Below are 21,586 nucleotides of genomic sequence, written 5' to 3'. Positions count from 1 at the left end.
AGGTCCAGTGCTAGAGGAAAGTAGAATCGCCAGGGACGTGATTCTTCCAAGAGGCAATAGCGGCATTCTGGCTCTGCCTGCTGTACCCACCTCCCCATCAACATCTGTGGGAGGCAGGGTGTCTCAATACCTCCACAACTGGAAACGGATAACATCAGACCGTTGGGTGCTCAACATCATTCAAGAGGGCCATACACTGGAATTTATTCAAATACCACCTTCCAAACCCCCTGCTGCCATGCCTTCGAAACATCTGCGGCTCTTGCGGCTCGAAGTTAATCAGATGCTCCTCAAGGGAGCGGTAGAGCTGGTTCCCTCCTCTCAAAAAGGGGAAGGTTTCTATTCCAGGTTTTTCCTGGTCAAGAGGACGCTAGAGAAATGGCGCCCCATCTTAGATCTCAGGGAGCTAAACACCTATCTAATTTCTCAATCCTTTCGGATGGTCTCGCTCCAGGATATCTTACGTCTCCTCAATCCGGGAGATTTCATGGCCACTCTCGATCTCGAAGATGCGTATTTTCTTCGATTCACAGTAGCCAAGAGCCACTTCCAATTCAAAGTTTTACCCTTCGGACTTCGCTCTGCCCCAAGCATCTTTACCAAGGTGCTGGCACCGGTGGCAGCCTTCCTAAAGAAGCAGCATTTTCAGGTCTTCCCTTACCTGGATGACTGGTTACTGAAGACCCCGTCCAGGGGGGCAGCGGAGGAAACGGTCAAGGCATGTACGAACCTTTTCAGGAATCTGGGTCTCACTCTCAACAGGGAGAATTCGTCTCTCTTCCCTTCCAGGACAGCACGGTTCTTGGGGGCTATCCTGGACACGACTCTCAGCAAGGCTTCTCCATCCTTCGAAAGGCAAGAAAAACTGAGGTCCATGGATCATTTGTTGAGAAAAAGAAAGTGTCTTTCAGTACACCGTTACAAATCCCTTCTAGGAGTGATTTCTTCATGCATTCCTCTAATACCCCACTGCAGATTGCGATGCGATCTCTTCAGGAGCAACTGGACATGCAATGGCAACAAGTTCACGGCTCATTCGACTACAAGGTGGTGATTACTGTGGCAATGAGAAAGGCAGCCTTGTGGTGGACGAAGGAAGAGAACTTATCCCAAGGTCTATCCTTCGTAAGCGATCCAGCTCCTCAAGTGGTAACGACAGATGCCTCGCTGGAGGGCTGGGGTGCGGTGCTTCAGCGCTTACATGTAAGCGGGCATTGGTTGCCCCAGCACCGCCTTCTTCACATCAACCTACTGGAGCTCAGAGCGATACGTCTGGCGTTGCAAGCATTTCTTCAACGATTGCAGGATTCAGCGGTTTCACGTCCGCATGGACAACACCACAGCCAAGCACTACATAAACAAGGAAGGGGGCACCATACCTCTTCTGTTGTCACAGGAGGCCCAAGAAATTTGGGAATGGGCAATCCTACACGGAATATCACTACAAGCAGAGCACCTACCAGGAGTGCTAAACGAAAAGGTGGACAGGCTCAGCAGGCTTTCGTCAGTCAGCCACAAATGGGAACTGAACCAGACTGTCTTGGAAGAGATTTTCCATCGGTGGGGCAAACCATCAATAGATCTCTTTGCCACCCTGGTGAACAGAAAATGCCAGTTTTACGCAAGCAGGCTACACCATCGAGGATCGCTGGGGAATGCGCTTTCGATAGCTTGGTCAAGAGCATTTGTGTACACCTTTCCCCCCATTCCTTTGATTCCAAGGCTACTCAAGAAGATCAAGACGGACTCGTGCAGGATGATCCTAATAGCTCCAGCTTGGCCGAGGCAGTTTTGGTTCACGGAGCTTCACCTCCTTTCTCTGGCCCCTCCACATCTTTTGCGGGTGATCCTGGATCTTCTCACGATGTCCCAGGGTCAGATCTGACATCCGGATCCTCCTTCCTTACACCTGTCAGCATGGCTCCTGAGCAGCGAGAGTTCCTAAACCTTCACCTCTCTGACGAGATAAGAGATGTTCTCTCTCAGGCTAGAGCTCCTTCCACTAACAAGACTTACCATTTGAAATGGAAAGGATTTTGCATCTGGTGCCAGAAGAAGGGTGTTGACCCTTTCTCATCTCTGCCTCATCAGGTTCTTCCTTATCTCCTGTCCTTGGCTAAGGCAGGATTGGCTCATTCATCCATAACGGTTCACTTAGCGGCAGTTTCTCGCTACAGCCGCACTGCATCTGGACCTTCTCTCTGGTCATCCAGAATTGTCAAAACAGTTTCTCAGGGGTCTGTTTCAGGTTTTCCTCCTGTGAGGCCTCCGCCTCCCACATGGCATTTGAACTTGGTTCTCGCCCAGCTGATGAAACATCCCTTCGAACCGATTCATCGGGCAGATATGGAATTTCTCTCGTGGAAACTGGCACTCCTTCTTGCTCTCACTTCTGCAAGACGCATTGGGGAATTGCAAGCTCTCACAACACGGGAACCTTTTTTCCAATTAAAAAAAATACTGTAATTCTAAGGACTAATCCAAAGTTCATACCAAAAGTGCCTTCAGACTTTCATCTCAACGAACCAGTGATTCTCAAGGCTTTCTTTCCTCAACCTTCCACGCCGGCGGAAAGGTCACTCCATTCACTGGATGTGCAGCAGTGCTTGAAATTTTATCTGGACCACACTAAAGGATTACGAAAATCTTCTCAATTATTCATCGCATTTTAGTGCTCCTCGCAAGGGCTTACCCCTGTCTAAGCAGGGTATTGCTAGATGGATCTCCAGTGCCATACATTACTGTCACTCTGCAGCGGGCAAGCCTCTAGAAGGCAGAGTTAGAGCACACTCCACAAGGTCCATGGCTTCCTCTACGGCTCTCTTTGCGGGAGTTCAGATTAAAGACATTTGCAGAGCTGCAACTTGGAGCAGCACGCACACCTTCACGAGACATTACTGCCTAGAAGACACGGCTGTAGGCCAGGCAGTCCTGAGGAACCTCTTCCATTGAGTGGTGAGCTTTCCTTTCTTCCCTCCTTCCTTTTCTTACTGTTACTTGCACATTTTGCTATGTGTTCTTTATGTGATTGCAATGTTTATTAAGGTTTAAAAAAAAAAGAGGTAATGGAGGAAGAGATGATAAAGAGGGAGCAAAACGTGCTCTCTGACTGCTAGCCACTCCGATACAAACTATGGGAATCTATGAAAGTTCCAATACTGGAGTAAGAAAACAAGTTACTTACCTGTAACTTTGGTTCTCCAGCATTGGTAACTTTCATAGATTCCCATGCGCCCACCCTCCTCCCCTGGGAAAGCTCAGCCCTCAGCAGGTTTGGTTATAACTGTTATACAACGGCTACGAAATTCTGAGGCTCTGAGGTTCTCTCAGGAGGGTTCTATGGGGTGAGGCTAATCTGATTGGCTGTTGCTTTGCTTTGGTCTCTTTTGCAAAAAAGAGGTGGATATGCTACAAAAGGGAATGTACCTACTGCTATGATATTTTGTTACCGAGACTCCCATTCCGACGACGGGGAATGATACAAGCTTTGGGAATCTATGAATGTTACCAATACTAGAGAACAAAAGTTACAGATAAGTAATTTGTTTTCTTTCTGTGAGTGCATTCTTCGCTCTTTTGACAGGATGTTTTTGTCTAGTTTCTTGTTCCTGCCTCCTCTTTGGCAATGTGGAGGATGGGTCTATACGTACTCCTGTGCTCCTCTGCCCTGGTTTCTTCAGGGTTGGTGTTTTGCCTTCATCTCGTCCCTCCCCTTCCTCCCTCTTGTTTCTAGGGTCCTGGCCCCTCTGCTACCCTTTGCATTGGGGTCACCTGGCTGTGTCTTGCCCTTCTTCCTTGGGGGATTGTCGCACTCTGTGCTAGGGTTGCCTTGGAGGGTTGTCGTTCCCTGTTTGTCCTGGGACTGGTTCCCCTTTGTTGTTCTTGGTTGGGGTTATAGTCCTGCTACATGTTCTCATGACATTTTGCATGCGTTCCTTGTCTCAAGGGGGGAGGGACTGTCTACATTCTGGCAGGGTGGCGGTTCAGGGCCGGGCTCTGTTCTTCTTTATTCTTTTCCCTGCCTTTGGGTACTACAGTGTCTGGCACTGCTTTCCCTTTTTCCAAATGTTCTGCTATTCGCACACTGTTCCCATGTCCTTACAGTTTGTCTGGTGGCTCCGCGTTGTGGAGCGGAAAAGTTCTCTGAAGAAAACTGACGTAGGTGCGCCGGAGTGGGATTTATGTGACCTCTCTGACGTCACGTGCGCGATCGACGCCTGGGCGGAGTCGCGCTATGCCGTGGCAAAAAGTTTTCCGGATCCAGTCTTGCGCCTGGGGATACTACTACGTTAAGGAATCTGCGGCTAGAATCTTCTCTACCAGATACATCGTTACCGAAGGTAAGTAACTCGTACTTCTACCCTACATTTATATGATTTCCATTGTGATGCTTCCTTCCATGACTGGAAGAGGATCTCCACCTTCTAGGAACAGGAAGCAGTTACTGGTGAAAAAACCAACACTTAAAACAGACTACACCTTAGATTTAGTAATGGCCCAAGCTTATGTTTCTAGTGGGCAGCACCATTCCTCTAGGCTAGACTGATGAGACCTTGGTGCAATGTATGGTTCATACATCTGGGTGAGCATCACTTAACGTTAGCACACTTTCACCAGTTACTGGCATTTGTGGTAAAGCAAACAAAGAGCCAACCATACTTGGATGCCGTATGTGTCTCAGTGGGCTTGGGCTACAGAGGAGGCTTGTGGATGGCGTAGGAGGGGAATGGCTGACTTCTGGAGCTAGGTCATACAGGCTTTTGAAGAGTATGACATGCAAAATGTAAGTAACACTTGGATAAGTTGGTCCTGATAATACAGATCCATTAAGTGATGTCCAGTTTTCTATATTACAGCATTATTCTTTTAAATGTGATATACAGAGTGGTTATACTCCGCTGCCTTATCACTTTTTACCGAATCCTCTATCCCATCAGGGTACTGACAGTTTCAACCCTTATTTGGATGACCCTATTACTGTTGTTTTTTTCTATAGCTAACTCCTGCTATATCTGAACCTCACCCTGTGCTTCTTTCAGATTCGCTACTCTTTCTGGAAGAAACTTCTAACCACAGATTCCTTACCTTAGAATATTCCTCCGGCTCTAGACTGGATTTGGAAAATCTTGAGCCTCTGGGTGCCAGTAGATGGTGCCAACAACTCTGTGTCAAAGTCGTCCGTGCCGGATGTGATGTGCGCAGTTCCAATTTAGGCGGGATCCCAGCAGACTGATGTCAGTTTCTTATTTCGGCACCTCCAGTCACAGATTCTGAGAGCTGCCATGTCACTTTTTTAACAACCTTTTCTCGAAATTTGTCGGGCCATTTTTCTCTACTTGTTTCCAGTGTGCTAGGAACATGGGCCCTCCAAAATCTACAGGTTTACAGGCTTACATAGAGTAGATGTCTGTGACTGATCCCCACGTGGTTTGTCCATGGTGCTTGGGGTCAGGCCATGACTCCAAGTCTTTGCTCAAATGTCTCTCGATGAACCTGAAGGCGATTTGAAAGCGGTCTATTAAGATCCTTGCGGGGTAGCAATGCAAGACCATGCGTCACTCCTGGGGATGAACTCGGTCCCGCAGGCAATCTCAAGCCCACTTCCAGAGTCCAGAGCTGTTCCTCGACCTGTCATCCTTGACATTGTCTTTGGGTACTTAAATAAAAAAAGAAATCATAAAGTTGCCAGACTACTCCACACCCTTCGAATACCCCGGAAGGAGCATGGGGCGTCCCCATGCCTCTAGGCTCCGCTTGTGCACTCAAACTGCAGAGTCAGCGTGGACCCCATTTCCACACCTCTAGGACTTTCCTGGAGCTGAAGCAACTCCAGCCTAACTTCCAGGGTTTTATGAGGCTTTGGCCCACATATTTGAGCTACCGACTTCCTCTGGCACGCTTTTTGGCCAAGAAATATTCCACCAGGATTACCGTCGCTGGTCCTCCCTGACACCGGCTGGCACCTCTGGATCCATTCCCGGACTGACTCCAGTCCTGAGCCCCTTCTGGCACGCTTTTTGGCCAAGAAATATTCCACCAGGATTACCGTCGCTGGTCCTCCCTGACACCGGCTGGCACCTCTGGATCCATTCCCGGACTGACTCCAGTCCTGAGCCCCTTCTGGCACGCTTTTTGGCCAAGAAATATTCCACCAGGATTACCGTCGCTGGTCCTCACTGACACCGGCTGGCACCTCTGGATCCATTCCCGGACTGACTCCAGTCCTGAGCCCCTTTCGGGCTGCGCAACCCTTGCCAGAGTTCAGTCCCTCAACACTGTTACCGACCGCCACCTATGCCGCACGGTGGCGATCCTATAGTTCTATCTGACTTTGAGGCTGCACTGCAGTGGCCCTGTCCAGGGTCAAGACTGACGCTGCCTGGACCCCTGCAATCGTTGGGCTCGAATACAGGGCTCCTGTCTTTTTATGCTGATTTTGAGGACAACCCCACTGAGGATATGGCTCAGTCCTTCCCTGAGAAGAACTGATACAAAGAGCAGGGTGACACCAGCGGGATAGACACTTCTCCAGACTCCGGTTTGGTGTTGCCACCTGGTCGGGCCACTAAGGAGAGTACATCATTCACCAGGGTCATGAGAAGGGCAGCTGAGGCCTTTGATATCCAGCTCCCATCAGTGGAAGTTAAAACTAATGTTTTAACTAAGGCTCTTCAATTGGGGCAGACCAGTGCAGATATCCTGCTTTCATTTAACAAAGTTCTTACGTATATCCTTCTGGGGCTCTGGTCCAAACCCTGCTCAGGGCTCCCATACAACTGCCAGATAGCTTGTCCTGTGCCTGGGGACCCTACATTACTCACCCAGCACCCCACCCCCAAGAGTAACTTCAACAGCCAGAGTAATTACAACTTGCGCCCTAAAGTAACTGTAACTCGCGCCCTGCCATGCAGTGTTGTCAACAATGATGTCATTTCAGATGTTGCAGTGATGTTATCAATGATATCACAGAACATGTAGAAAGGGTGTCATTTTAAGTAAGGCAGACATACTGGCGTTGTCAAAAAGTCACCAAATAATAATCAATGTATATTTCATAAATTCACATATTGCAGTGTTTAATAAAAGTAATTGTCAAAATATTTTAAATAAAGTATTTAAAAAAACATGAACATGCCTTTGAGTGCTTTTAAAAATTATGGTAAGCTCTCCTTGGGTCATGGATTTAATCACCCAGGAGACTTGCTGTTTATTTTTTTTTAACATGCTGCTGTGGGGTGAGCCACTCTATGAAGCACCCCACAACATTTCTTTTTAAAATGCTTGGTGGTGCTCTTACATCTTCTAGGGGACCACCAGCAAGAAAATATGTACTTGAAAAGAGCCCTAGAGTATCATGGGGTGCTCCTTGCTCGGAGCAGTGAATAACAATCTGGTGTCACTTTGCCGCTCACTTATTATTAATTTCCCCTCTTTTTATTTTTTTGTGTATTATTGTGGGTGTTCCGGGCCCACCTAAGACACCCTCCTTGTTTTGTTTTAGTTGTGGGCTGCGGAGGGAGCCCTAGGGTCCCTGTAGCCCTGCCAGATCCCTTACCAGCACCCATCCTGGTTGGCAGCCAGAGTCAGAAATTAATATATAGATTTTTTTAATATTGGGGGGTATGCGTCCATGTCTGGCCCTCGGGACCCCTTGCCCCGGAGGCTAATTGTTTTTTTTTATGTGGAGGTGGCTCCTTCCCAAGCCTCAAAAGGCCCTGGGTACCCTAACCCCTGGGGCTGACATTCATTTAAAGGGGAGAGGGCGTTCAGCCCCCTCCCTGAGCTAATACTGGCCCTGGGGCCTCAATCCCCCAGGGTTGACATTCATTTAAAGGGGAGGGTGTGTGAAGTCCCTTCTAAAGGCTATACTGGCCCCGAGGAACCCATCCCCTGAGGCCTAAGGTGGGTGCCCCGGACCCACCTGAGGCACCCACAAGACTTTGAACGTTGGGGACACATAGCCCTTGCTGGATCCCCTGCAAGCACCCCCTCCTGTCAGTGTGTAAGGATCCTCTGCAGCACTGAGCCTACTACCCAGACCTCAGTGCCTGTTCCTTACCTTTAAACCGATATGTCTGAATGTCTACCTAATTGGCTGGGCTATCTTACCTTTAAGTCCCTCGTAAATTGTACCCAATGAATGTAAGCTAGAGGGTCCCCCCTGGAATTGCAGCACTGGTTGTGCCATACTGGGTGGGACACGATGAAGCAAGACTCCCAGCCTGCCTTTTGCAGGCTGAAGGCAGTTTAACTGTTGGCCTGACTTCACTTTCAAAGCAATGGCCAAGCCCGACTTACCCCTGCATGCGTGCAAGTCACCTCTAAGGCAGGCCTAGCGAGTCTGTAGTATCCTGTATATTATGTGTATGCATATTTCCCACTACTCCATCTGTAGAACACTCTGGTGTGATGTCATTTGGAGTGTTGTTCTATGAAGCTGTCAGTTGGAGTAGGGCTGAGTGCCTAGCTGGGTACTCCTGGTGGGGCTATCTACTGATGTACTACTGATCTCCATCTATCTTCAATAAATCTACCTGAATATCACCAACCTGCGTGGAGTCAGTTACTACATTTATTTGGCGACGATTTGAACTAAAGAACCTGCATCTGCTACCTCTGAGGACCACTGAAGACATCCTTTGTTCCTACTCTGAACCTCAAGCTTTCACCAGTGACCTCCATCGGTCGCCCTCAACGCTCAAAGTGCCAGTTTAAGTTCCAGTTTCTTCAGTTAGGGTAAGCTTGCCAGTATGTGTCCTGCGTGATCTGTTCACCTATTACATGACTACACATTTTGCCTGCTTCTTCTACAGTGTGTGCAAAAGTCTTTCTTAGCAACGCTGGCAGCACCTCAAACTTTCCGACAGCCCTGCTCAAGCGTGCTGTGTGTGTGTGACTTTGAACAAGCCAAAGCGTGCTATACCCTACACCAGACAACTGCCACTACTCATCTATAACACGATTCCTGAAAAAAGGAATGAATATTTACTGCCACCAAACTATCATCCTCGTGAAGTATTGTTCCAGAGGATACACAGAACTGATAGGGTTAAATTGTCTTCATTAACTCTCAGTAATTTCCAAGCATAAAAACTAATACAATTCTTTAACTCTGAGCCTAACTGAATACCAGCGTTTTATCTTGTCTGAAACAATGGATAAGTATCTCCATCTACAAAAAAAAAAAAGAAATTACTTGTAATACTTCTCAGCGTTGAAATATACTATGCCTGGCAATTCATCATCTCACCGTGTAGTGTCAGTGAGTGACGGTTGGTCAGGCGAGCTCTTCACCTTTTCAGCGCTGCCTTCCTAATGATGACGTATTAAGGATCACAAAGGATAATGGTGAAGCTCTTCTGTGTTCGTTCGTCCTTCGTCATGACCTCCAGACTATGGCGATCTATTTATGACGTACTTGCTACTATCAGACATCTCGCAGCAAGTACGTGCCTGCAACCACCCGGCACAGCGTAAAGTACGTGCCTCCATGTTGTGTTGCTTACTTTATGCTCTGTTCCTTTAACCTCACACATTCTAGTTATGTCATCATTGATGTAGAATGTTATACATGTCATAGCTATGTGCATCCTTTGTATGTGTCAGTTATTCTTGGATGTTGATCTTGCTGGATTACTTGTACTATGCTCTTCGACTGAATAAAGGATCTTCCTTAATTATTGGACTGATCATCTTCATTTCACTGGCGACGGGATTCGAAGAGCAGAACCTACGCGGAATATTCCTTTTACCTGCTTTGGAAAAAATTTTTTTTTTGGAGGAAAGAACATTTACTTCTCAACAGACAAGGAAGGATTTTCCTGTTTGGTGATTATACCATTTTTTTATTGACTAGTATGATTTGACTTTCGTGTGCTTGAGCCTGTTATTGAACTTATTGAACTCCTTTTTCTTAAAATATTCTACGTTTAATTTGGCAAGCGCTTTTATATTTTGGATTATTGCCTTTAAAAAAATATAAGAAGAACTTTACAGCGACCGGATTTTGAATAGGAGTGGAATTGTTGATTTTGTGTGACATTAGTACTATGGTAACGAAGGATACGAAGCATTTTACCGTTACCGTTGTACCAACCTCACGTCACAGCTCACAATCATTTCTGTTCGCTCAACAGCTCGCACCATTCTTATTTTAAAAGTAATCACCTTGCGCCTATCCTCCGTGTTTGCCGTCAGCTTCTTCCTTCGGATTCCACCTTCGAAGAACAGAATGCTACGCTCTGAAGTCTAATGCTCTGTTTTGCATTCTGGGACATTTGCGTGTGGCGTCTGACGCTCCGTTACATTGTGGGACTATTGCGTGTGACGTAACACGTTGGCGGCCATCTTAAGTAAACTGGAAGTCAGGAAAGATACGAAGTCCTTCGTGAGAGACTTAAAAGGGGGAGTTTTACGATCGGAAAGAAAGTGACATCTTTATTCATCAGCGGTGATTCGCACACCTTCCTCACTCTCATCAGCGAGTTACTACCTACGGTGATTCGCACACCTCTTCATTTTATTATTTTTTTTGAATTATTTATTCAGGCAGTTTTTGATAACTTAAATGAGCATTTAACACTGCTTTACCGCTATAAGCATATTATATATTTATGCATTAGTTCTTTTTGCTATTGATATTTAAGTACTGTATCCAGCATTTTTATTTTGATTGAATTGTCTAGGTTTCACATTTAGAATGACTCAACCTAATTATAATATTAGTCCTCCTCAGGCATTTTGGGTTTCAGCTAACGAACCACCACTTAAATGGTTGGAGTGGAAACCATATTTCTGCAACTATATAGATGCCTTAGATGAGGATGGAAATATGTCTCATGCTCAAAAAAAGAGACTTCTTCTTCATTCCTTAGGTCCTGTGGGACTAAAAGTATATGAAACCATGACTAAACCCTCTTTTCCTGGAGACTTAAATGTTTATATGTTAGCGCTTTTACATTTAGACACTTATTTTGCTCCTAAAGTGTGTATTGGCGTAACGAGGTATAAGTTTTTCTCCAGGAAACAGACTAAAGAGGAAAACATTGACCATTTTCTTGCTGATTTGAAGAAATTGTCTTTGGATTGCAAATTTGGTGTTCTACAAGAAGAGTTAATTAGAGACCAAATTGTTATGCATTCCTATAATACATCCATACAGGATAGGTTATGGATAAATGGAGATTCTCCTTTAGATGATATTCTTGCCATTGCACGCAAAGCAGAAATGTCTGGCAGATGCGCTAATGTGATAAAGAAGGATAATAGTGCAATGTCTAATGATGTAGTTTGCAAAGTTAATGCTACTGATAAAAAAAGGTATAACTACAATTCTAGGCAGTCTTTTAGTTCTAACAACAAATTTTCTTCAACTAAACTTAAATGTTACAGATGTAACAGTTTAGACCATTTGGCTGATTTCAAAAGTTGTCCTGGGTTAAAAACCAAATGCGCTAGTTGCGGTTTGAAAGGTCATTTAACGAAAGCATGTAATAGGAAAAAGAGAAGCAAAGTAAATTTCGTAAATGACATTGATGAAGAAGAGAATTTTGAAAATGATGTTGAGGACAATCTTGTGATGAATGTTCATGATAAGTTAGTGCTAAGAATAAGAGATGAGGATATGGTTAACAAACCTATTTGTACAATGAGTATTGGTGGTGTAATTGTAAAAATTTATGCCGATTCGGGCTCACCTTATACCATTGTTAATGAAGACATGTGGAAATCTTCATTTATTCAACATGTGGGGGAGAGATTATTACCATCGGATATCCACCCTGAAGGTTATTTAGGAGACCCTATTTCCATCTTGGGTTTTCGCTGGTTTGTTTTCAGGTTCAAAGATAGGGAGTGTAGAGGGAAACTGTACATCTCGAAGAAAGGACCACCTGTTTTAGGATGGTTCGACCAAAAACAACTCCACATCATCTTAGATCCTAATAGTAAAGAACAAGTCCTAGTAGTTGATGATTGTTCTATTGTTACGGATAGCATTTTAAAGAAATTTCCAAAAGTTTTTAGTAAAACTTTGGGGAATTTAGTTGGTTTTGAACATAAAATCATACTAAAGGATGATGCCTGTCCAAAGGTCCACAAGTGTAGAAATGTGCCTATCTTAGTGAGAGATGAAGTCAGTAAAGAACTGGACAAACTTGTGTCTACAGACATCATAGAACCTATTGAGGCGAGTGAATGGGTTTCGCCAATTGTCGTCGCAAGACGTAGCAACGGCAAAATCAGGTTGTGTGTAGACCTAAGGTATTTAAACAACAACATAGTGGTTGATAAATTCCCACTTCCCAAAATCAATGAGATGGTCTCTAGTGTTGGTAATGCCCAATGGTTTTCTACCATAGACCTGTCATCTGCATACCACCAGATTTCCTTATGCCCTAATTCAATGAAGTTTACGTCCTTCGTGACACCTTTTGGTTGCTTCCGTTATAAACGCATGCCATTTGGCTTAGCCTCAGCGGCTGCTGTTTTTCAACGACTTATGTACCAATTATTTAAGGGAGAAAAAGGTGTCCGATTTTTTCAGGACGATATTCTGGTTTTCGGAGATGATGAAAATGAACATTTATCAAGGCTACATAAAGTTTTGAATATTCTTGAAAATAAAGGCCTTACTATTGAACATTCAAAATGTAAATTTGCTCAGAAAAGTGTAACTTACCTAGGCCATATCATTGACGCTGAAGGGGTTAAACCCAAACCCTCTTTGGTTTCAGCAATCTCTGAAGCTCCTGTTCCTACAAGTAAGGATGACATCAAGTCGTTCTTAGGAATGGCTGAGTTTTGCTCTAAATATGTTCCTAATTTTGCGAGTGTCTCATTCAATATTCGGCAACTTTTAAAAAAGGGTGTGAAGTTTGAATGGTGTAAATCTTGTAATGAAGACTTCATGAATATCAAAAACGCTATTGCCCAGACCACTGCTCTACACAGTTTTGATCCATCTTTAGACAATGTAATTACTACTGATGCTAGTAACAAGGGTCTAGGAGCTGTTTTGGTGCAAATAAATGAGAAGGGGAAGGAAAATGTAATAGCCTATGCCTCAAGATCTCTTTCTCCTTGTGAGGAAAAGTATCCTATTATAGAAAGGGAGGCCTTAGCCTGTGCTTGGGCACTGGATCATTTCAAATCTTTCGTATGGGGTAAAATGTGTTTATTACGCAGCGATCACAAGCCATTGGTAAAAATTTTGACTACCGAAGGAGTTATCAATGCTTCTGCTCGCCTGGCTAGAATTTCTATGAGACTACAGAACTTCATTTACAAGATTGTTTATGTGCCGGGCAAAAGCAATGTCCTTGCAGATTTTCTATCAAGGATGCCCGTAATGTTAGAGGAGGTTGATAATAATGAGTGGAATGAATTACAAATAGCATATGTTCATGATGAAGGCCTATCAGCTTTCGGCAAAGAAGAATGGAATAATGAGTACATGCTTGATGAATGTTTACAAAAGGTAATTTCTTACACTATTGAAGGTTGGCCAGATAAAAAAGATATGTTGGACGATATGTTTAGACCTTTTTGGGAAGTCAGGTCTGAACTCTCTGTTGCTCACGAGACTTTATTAAGGGGTGAAAGAATAGTTCCTCCTGGTGGTTTGCGTGAAGGGATCATTGAACTTTGCCATGAAGGTCACCCCGGGATTGTGAGATCCAAATCCTTGGTAAAGAATTTATTCTGGTGGCCTGGTTGTGATTCTCAAATAGAAAAGATTGTTAGAGATTGTGTCATTTGTGCTTCTGCAGACAAAACCCTACGTACCCTTCGCCCTCCTATGTTGGAGTGTTCTCCTCCTGAATCTACTTGGGAATCTGTCGCTGTGGATATTATGGGTCCTATTCAAGATCAAGATGGTTCTAATCGGTATTTGATAGTCATTATTGATTTGTTTTCGAAATGGCCGGTTGTTAAGGTTGTAGAGAGAGCAGATACTGATTCTGTTTTAAGTTTCTTGGATGAAACTTTTGTTACGGAGGGTATTCCTTCTTGCATTCTCACCGATAATGGTGTTCAGTTCTTATCTGTTAAGGCGAAAAGATATTTCAGTAAACTTGGTATTAGACATAGAACCACTTCCCTCTATAATCCTGGTGGCAATGGAGTAGTAGAACGTTTTAACAGAGTTTTGAAAAACACTATTCAACTTTCCATTAGCAATAATTTGGATTGGCCAACTCAAGTTGGGAAAGTTGTTTGGAATTATCGTATTACTGTAAATGACTCAACTGGTGTTTCCCCATTTGTCTTAATGAAAGGTAGGAAACCACGTTCTAAAAGCATCCCTACTTGGTTGTTTTCTGGTGGGATTGAGCCTTACTCTAATGATCTAGTTAAGGCACGATTGGTACAGGTCCATGACAAAAGTAAAAAGTATCATGATTTGAGACATGGATCTAAAGAGGTCAAGATAAGTATTGGTGATTGGATTCGAATTAAAAAACCTTTTAAGGTACAGAAAGGCGAATCTACCTTTTCTGAACCCTTTCAAGTAATGGAAGTTTTAAAGAATTCCGTTAAACTTAGCAATGGGAAAGTCTGGAATTTAAGTAGAGTTGCCAGATGTAGTCCTAATTGTACTTCTAAACCTGATCTCTCTAACAAATGGAAACCAGAAGATTTGGATATGGATGGTTCTAGTGGGAACAATGATTTGATTGACAATTCTGAAGCAGCGATTTGTTCTGGTTCTAGTGATATTCCTAGTGCAGTTGTTTCTGGAAGTGACAATTTAGATTCTTCTAGTAACATACCTGAGGATTCTGTTGTCATTCCTATGGAAGATGGTTCTGTTACTTGTGAGGATCCTTCTCTCCGCCATTCCTCAAGGAAGAGGGTGGTTCCTCTGTGGCTTAAAGATTATATCACTAACAATAGTTAGAGAGGAAATCACAAAGAGGAAATCACAAACCATTAGTAGTGGTTTCCTTTTTCTTTTAGTTTATGTTTGTTTAAGTTTATCCACTCATTGTATTTTTCCGGGTTCTTTTATTTTTTTATTTTTATTATTAGAAAGGGAGATGTGTTGTGTTGCTTACTTTATGCTCTGTTCCTTTAACCTCACACATTCTAGTTATGTCATCATTGATGTAGAATGTTATACATGTCATAGCTATGTGCATCCTTTGTATGTGTCAGTTATTCTTGGATGTTGATCTTGCTGGATTACTTGTACTATGCTCTTCGACTGAATAAAGGATCTTCCTTAATTATTGGACTGATCATCTTCATTTCACTCCATCTTCTAGATTCCAGCTGTGTACTATCTTTTGACATTTATAATCGAGAGTAATGAAAACAATATTCACTCGCAGGTTTACCGCATAACCAGCAACGCGTGACTTCGCTGATACGCATAACAATTTATTAAAATTATCATTACAGTTTGTTTAGTTATCGAAGTGAATAACATTGTGAAAGTTCGCAAAAAATGTCAACTTTCGAGTCCTACAGTCGACATCGGTGGTGAGTAATGATATACTTGTAGTGTTCGAGGACATATACAAAATAAGGGATGTTGGCAGAGCAAAAGTAAAAGAAATATCGGAGCTCCAGTAACTTTTGACAGAAGAACGAGTTTGAGACAATCATCAGAGTTCCGGTATTACACTGCCATCTAGTGTCTAATTTTAGTACTTATTTGATGCAGTTTTGAAATGTCCATTTTCACATGTTCATAGTGCTAGTCTTTTCCTACACTTTTAGTCATTATTCTTGTGCATCAGTATTGATCTATTTCAATTCACACCACAAATATACAGTGTTTTGTTATATGATATTATGTTTAGTGTACATTATTTTTTGTTATAAGATAGTGAGGATTTGTTTTTATGGTGAAGTTTTCAATTTTAGTAATCACATTTACTCCATACTTACCTCACAAGTACACTATGGTTCTACCTCTACTGAGGTGTATATTGTCTTTTCTTGCAAATAAATTCACTAAGTATATGTGAACTTTCGTCCCACTCATATGTACACAAATTTGCTACCTCTCCGCGAGGTGTGTTTTGGGTTTTCCCCATTATTTATGTCTTTAGTTACGTGGAACTATTCCCACAATTTCATATGTGCATAATTTATTTAACTTTTCACCTCTATGTAAGGTGCGTTTTCCCTCTTCATGAAGTGTGTTGGAATTATATTCCTAATTTTAATGCACATTCTGTCTGATACACATGAGGTGTTTGCGTGGACTTAGTCCTGTCTCACATAGTACACTATCTTTTTCTCTCTTGAGAGATAGATTTGTTTTCAGGTACTAAATTTAGTTCTGTGCACTTTTTCTCATGTATATGGGTAATGTTTAATGGATGTTGTCCCATTAGTTCTGTGCACTATAATTTTCCATATGGTATTGTTATGTTACTCTCACCTCCGTTTTTTTTTGGTTTTTGGTGTAAGTTTGTGTTGTTACTAACTTTACGCATGTTAGTATCTCTCCGGAGATTGACCATGTTAGTTCTTTTACCCCTGTAGGTACAAAATTTCTCTTTCCTTTATCCATGGGTCAGTTTACTCTAGGCGAATTATTCCTAATACTTGTTTGGTGTTTTTCACTTATGCCCAGTTAAAATTTTCTTGTGTTTAATTTTCTTCTTATTTGTGATAGTGAGGGTTGAGTTTAATTTCTCTTTTCCTTCACTATCTATTCGTTTTCCCCTGATTTGTGCTGTCCTTTTCTAGCTTACCTGGCCAGTAGGTGTGATTTGAACTGCCATTGATGGTTTTCCTGCTTTTTCTTTAACTTTCCTTCATTTTTCGTGTTTAGAGAGGAGGATGAGTAATATGTCTATTATGGGATCTAATATGGTATCTCTATTTGTATTTTATATACTTCCTCATCTCTCTTCTCTGCTGGTTCCTCAACACTCTTTGTTTCTCTATTATACGCCTTTTATTCTGGTTCTGCTCACTCTTATGCTTTTCTGTGGTGTGTTATTTTCTTATCTAAGTTTTAGATTTGTTTCTACACGTCTTCTCTCTTTATTTCTATCTACGGCTTTGTTTCTACACTTCTCTTCTCTTTAATTCTGTCTACATGATTATACACCTGATTATGTTCTTTTCGCTTTTATTAGAAAAGAGGATATGTAGTATCCTGTATATTATTTGTATGCATATTTCCCACTACTCCATCTGTAGAACACTCTGGTGTGATGTCATTTGGAGTGTTGTTCTATGAAGCTGTCAGTTGGAGTAGGGCTGAGTGCCTAGCTGGGTACTCCTGGTGGGGCTATCTACTGATGTACTACTGATCTCCATCTATCTTCAATAAATCTACCTGAATATCACCAACCTGCGTGGAGTCAGTTACTACAGAGTCCTAAGACAGGGTGCAATGCTTCTCATGGGCGGAGCATGTATTTTACATGTTATGGTAGTAAAATCGTTAAACTGTCCTTTTTACTATGGAAAAGCTTGGTTGCCCAATTGGCTAGTGCAGAGTTCCATGTCAACCCCCCAGCTGTGCTAACTCCAGAATGGTGTGACCAAAGTGTGTCATCCAAGGCATTAAACAACTTGCTACATTAAGCCCAACCTGATTCAAAATTAATGTTACAAGTTGCAGTTTGACACTTTAGCAAAGTTGCCACTTTGTTGCCCTCAGTCCCCTGTGCACATACTGGTTGTACATGCGGTCCTGTAGCCGAGACAGATTGTTAACCCCTTGGGGACATGTGCAAACAACTACAAGGAATAGATACAATAAGGGCATGCTCTGGAAGAAGGTATCAACTCCCTCCTGAAAGAAGGTGAAGCCACTTTTGAAGAGCAAATAGGTAACACTTGAGAGAGGGGCTACTCCATTGTTCAGGCAGACAGGCTAGCACTTATGGGTGGAGAGGGGAAGCCAGTTGCCAAACTGGTTTTCCTGAGGCTAGAAGCCCCCTTTGTAGCCACACCTCTGGGTAGGCTAGGGAGCACCACACACCGGGAGAGGGGCCCTGCCATATTGAGAGTGGGCAGAATGGTTCATCCTGGGATGCCCAGATGCCACACTTCGCAGGAGGTGGGAATCAGGTGGGAAGGAACTTAGTAGCCCATTGGCTAGCACCAGGATCCTGCCCTGAGGGCACTTACTTAACATAAGAAGGGCACCCCTGGCACCCCTAATTCAGATTGCGGCTGGACTGGAAGGACTGCCCTGCTGCACTGTGGAATTAGCAAAGAGAGGCTGCACCAGCGTGGACTGCTCCTGCTGAACCTGGTGGCTAGCAAAGAACACAGACTATGCCTGCTGTGATCTACATGAGAAGCAGACTCCAGAGCCCAACCAAAGCCAAGAGATTCCAAGTGTCAGTGAGCTAGCCTCCTATTCACAGCAGAGGGGGACGCAATAGCAAGTTGGTAGACCAAAGTCATCGAACCGCCGCCGTGCAGCACAAGGGAGCAGGACCTGATGCACAAAGTTGCACCCCAGTTCGCTGAGCCTGGAAGTGTCATTGGGGTGCAGCTGGGACCCCCAAAGGACGAGTTATCGACCCAGGAAGGATTGGTCTGTGACCACGATACTGGGTGACCAGTAGCCCAGTGTTGACTGGACTTCTGCCAGGCCCGAGAGGACTTCGAGGGACATCAACCCTGTGACCAGGACCCCGCCTCACCCCAATTGTGGACCAAGGAGTAGTCACAGCAAGACACATTACGGCATCCTTTCAGCATACTTCATCCCTTGCATCAGGACCACTTCCATTGGAAAGCCCTGCAATGGATAAAAGTGCCTGGAACAGACTCAAGACTGCTTCATTCACTGAGGTAACTGCCTCTGGGGACCTTGCTGGTCCCCCTTGATTGGCTCCCTACTGGAGTTGATCACCTAAGGTGACTCCAAGTGACCGCATTTCAACTAGCCAAACTATTTTGGTTAAAAGTGTCTAGGTGCTGAATTTGCCAGTGCTTGTTCGCGCTTAAGTGAAATAATCGATTTACTATACCTTGCAAATTCTATATCTGCAGAACCTTCCACTGGATCTTTTTCATCGTGGTGTCTCAAAATACATAAAAATACAGTTTGTTTTTATAAATTAGTGTTGGATTTCTTTGGTGTCCTTTCGATTGCTTCTTCAATTGTTTTGGTGCTGTTTAAATGCTTAACACTAGTTTCTTTGTGTAAGCCTTGCTGCTCAGTCACAACTACCCAGGGTTGAGCTGAAGGTGTGATAAATGAAACTTCAGGGTCCTAAAGGGGTTGGTAAGTGAATTACACAGTGAGGTTGCACAACCATGCCATATAATATACACCATTTTCCCACACTAGGCTCGCTCAGGCACGCCTTCAGGCCCTTAGAATCTGCGGAGGCCTCCAGTAGTTTTACCGCCGGCAGATCCGTCCTCTGCACTGTCTGTGCTTCTTGAACCCATTTCGGTGTTCTCATCATCCAGCCTGGCCCTCTGGTTGGTCAGTGCCAGCTTTTTGTTCGGGCAATATTCACATGACTCTGGGGACATGGTCAGTGAGATCTTGCCAGCAATCCATTAAACCTTTTGTGCCTCCTTGGCTGCAATCGTCCAGATGGTCAGGATGTTAACTAGATCATTTGTTTTTGAGTAAACACTACTGACTGCTTGGGCAGAGCAGTTGGAACTAGCCTGGTACTTTTGCATCACACATGGATCCACAGGCCTCTCTGGAGACATGTAGGCTTCACTCATGTATATGCCTTTTGACAGGTCTCGCTGGCTTGATGAGAAGGCTGATTATGCCCTAGAATGTTTAAACAGAACTGAAATGCTTGAAACAGAGCCAGGCCATGGCACGTTTCTTGGGCCTTTCTATTCATGCTAGGCAAATTCCTCAGCAGTTTCCTCCATCTCAGGAATACTCCAGAGGTTCAGCATACCATCAGTGTAAATCAATCAGGGGGTTATAAAGTGCACTACTCACCCGAGAGGGTCTCGAGGCGCTAGGGGGCTGGGGGGGAGCAGCTCCTGATCATTTGTAGAGCCGGGTCTTGAGGTCCTTCCTGAACATGTGCAGGGCCGGGGAGCGTCTGATGTTCACAGGAGCTCGTTCCAGGTCCTAGCTGCTATGTAGGAGAAAGCTCTCTCGCCTGCTTTGTTTCTGCGGATGCGGGGAACCTCTGCCAGGGCGAGGTCGGCAGAGCAGAGGTTCCTCTTGGGTACGTGGAAGGAGACTCTCTCGTTGAGGTATTTGGGTCCGATGTTGTTGAGTAATTTGTAGGCGTGGTTAAGGAGTTTGAAGGTGACCCTCTTCCCGACGGAGAGCCAGTGGAGGTCTCGTAAGTGTTGGGTCATGTGTTCTTGATGCGGTGTCCCGAGGACGAGTCTGGCTGCTGCTGCGTTCTGCATGGGTTGGAGTCTGTGTTGAAGCGTTCTGTTGATTCTGGCATATAGGGCGTTTCGGTAGTCCAGTCTACTGGTTATGAGTGTGTGGCTGACGGTCCTTCTGCAGTTGGGAGCATCCATTTGAAGGTCTTGCGGAGGATGCGCAGGCAGTTGAAACTGGTGGAAGCAACGGCGTTGATCTGGGGGTTCATGGAGAGGGAGGAGTTGAGGATGATGCCGAGGTTTCGTGCGTGATCTGTAGGGGTGGGTGGATTTCCAAGGGCGGAAGGCCACTAGGTGTTGTCCCAGGCAGAGGTGCAGGGTCCGAGGATGAGGACCTTGGGTTTCTCTGAGTTGCGCTTCAAGGAGCTGTATTTCATCCAGACTGCAACGTTCTTCATTCCTTCATGGAAGCAGAGTCAGGTATCTTCGTGAGTTAGAGGATGAGCTGAATGTCGTCGGCATAGGATACTATGGTGGGGCTGAGTGAGGATCCTTAGGGTACTCCGTAGTTGATATCGGTGGAAGCGGAGAGGAAGAAAGGGAGTCTGATCCTCTGTGTTCTGAAGGAGAGAAAGGATTGGATCCAGTCGAGGGCGGCTCCTTGTATCCCCGCGTCGTGAAGTCTGGCTGCGAGCGTGCAATGTGAAACGGTGTCGAAGGCTGCCAAGAGGTCTAGAAGGAGGAGGGCTGCAGTGTGTCCCTGGTCGAGTAGCATGCGGATGTCTTCAGTGGCGGCGAGGAGGGCGGTCTCAGTGCTGTGATTGTTGCGGAATCCAGACTGGGAGGTGTCTAGGATGGAGTTCTCATCGAAGAAGGCAGTCAGCTGGGTGTTTACGAGTCTCTCAGTGACTTTGGCCACGTTGGGGAGGAGCGAGATGGGCCGGTAGTTTTTCAGGTCCGTTGGGTCAGCCGTAGGTTTCTTGAGGAGGGGTTTAACCTCTGCCTGCTTCCAGTTGTCTGGGAAGATGCCGGATCTGAAGGAGGCGTTGATGGTCCGACCTAGTTTGGGTGTGATGGCGGCAGTGGCCCTGTGGAATATGTGCGGTGGGCATTGGTCCGTTGGGGCTCCTGAGTGCGTTTTCTTCATGGTTGCGGTGATGTGATTGACTGTGGCGGGATTCCAGGTCATGATGGTTGGCTTATCGGTGGCGGTGGGGAGGGGGGTGGTGTCTGGCGTCTGTTCGCTGAAGTTGTCTTAGAGGACCTTGATCTTCCGATGGAAGTAGGAGCTGAGCATGTCACAGAGTTCCTGGGACGGTGTGACGTCCGCGGC

At 44.7% G+C, this 21,586-nt stretch overlaps 1 protein-coding gene and 1 long non-coding RNA gene across 2 annotated transcripts in view; one reads left to right on the top strand and one right to left on the bottom strand.

Annotated features, from left to right (window-relative positions):
* LOC144799833 (uncharacterized) overlaps nucleotides 1–9,337 on the bottom strand; it is a 90,455-nt gene extending 81,118 nt beyond the window's left edge. The window contains exon 1 of the long non-coding RNA XR_013603883.1: nucleotides 9,251–9,337. This is a non-coding gene — a long non-coding RNA (uncharacterized LOC144799833). The remainder of the gene's footprint in view (nucleotides 1–9,250) is intronic.
* The window catches only part of FANCA (FA complementation group A), a 674,778-nt gene that overhangs the window by 628,145 nt on the left and 25,047 nt on the right, over nucleotides 1–21,586 (top strand). The gene's annotated exons all lie outside the window — the stretch shown is intronic.

This window comes from Lissotriton helveticus, chromosome 12 (genome assembly GCF_964261635.1).
Source record: "Lissotriton helveticus chromosome 12, aLisHel1.1, whole genome shotgun sequence".
Classification (NCBI taxonomy): domain Eukaryota; kingdom Metazoa; phylum Chordata; class Amphibia; order Caudata; family Salamandridae; genus Lissotriton; species Lissotriton helveticus.
The sequence above is the reverse complement of the archived record's forward strand: the minus strand, read 5'-3'. Positions and strand labels throughout refer to the sequence as shown.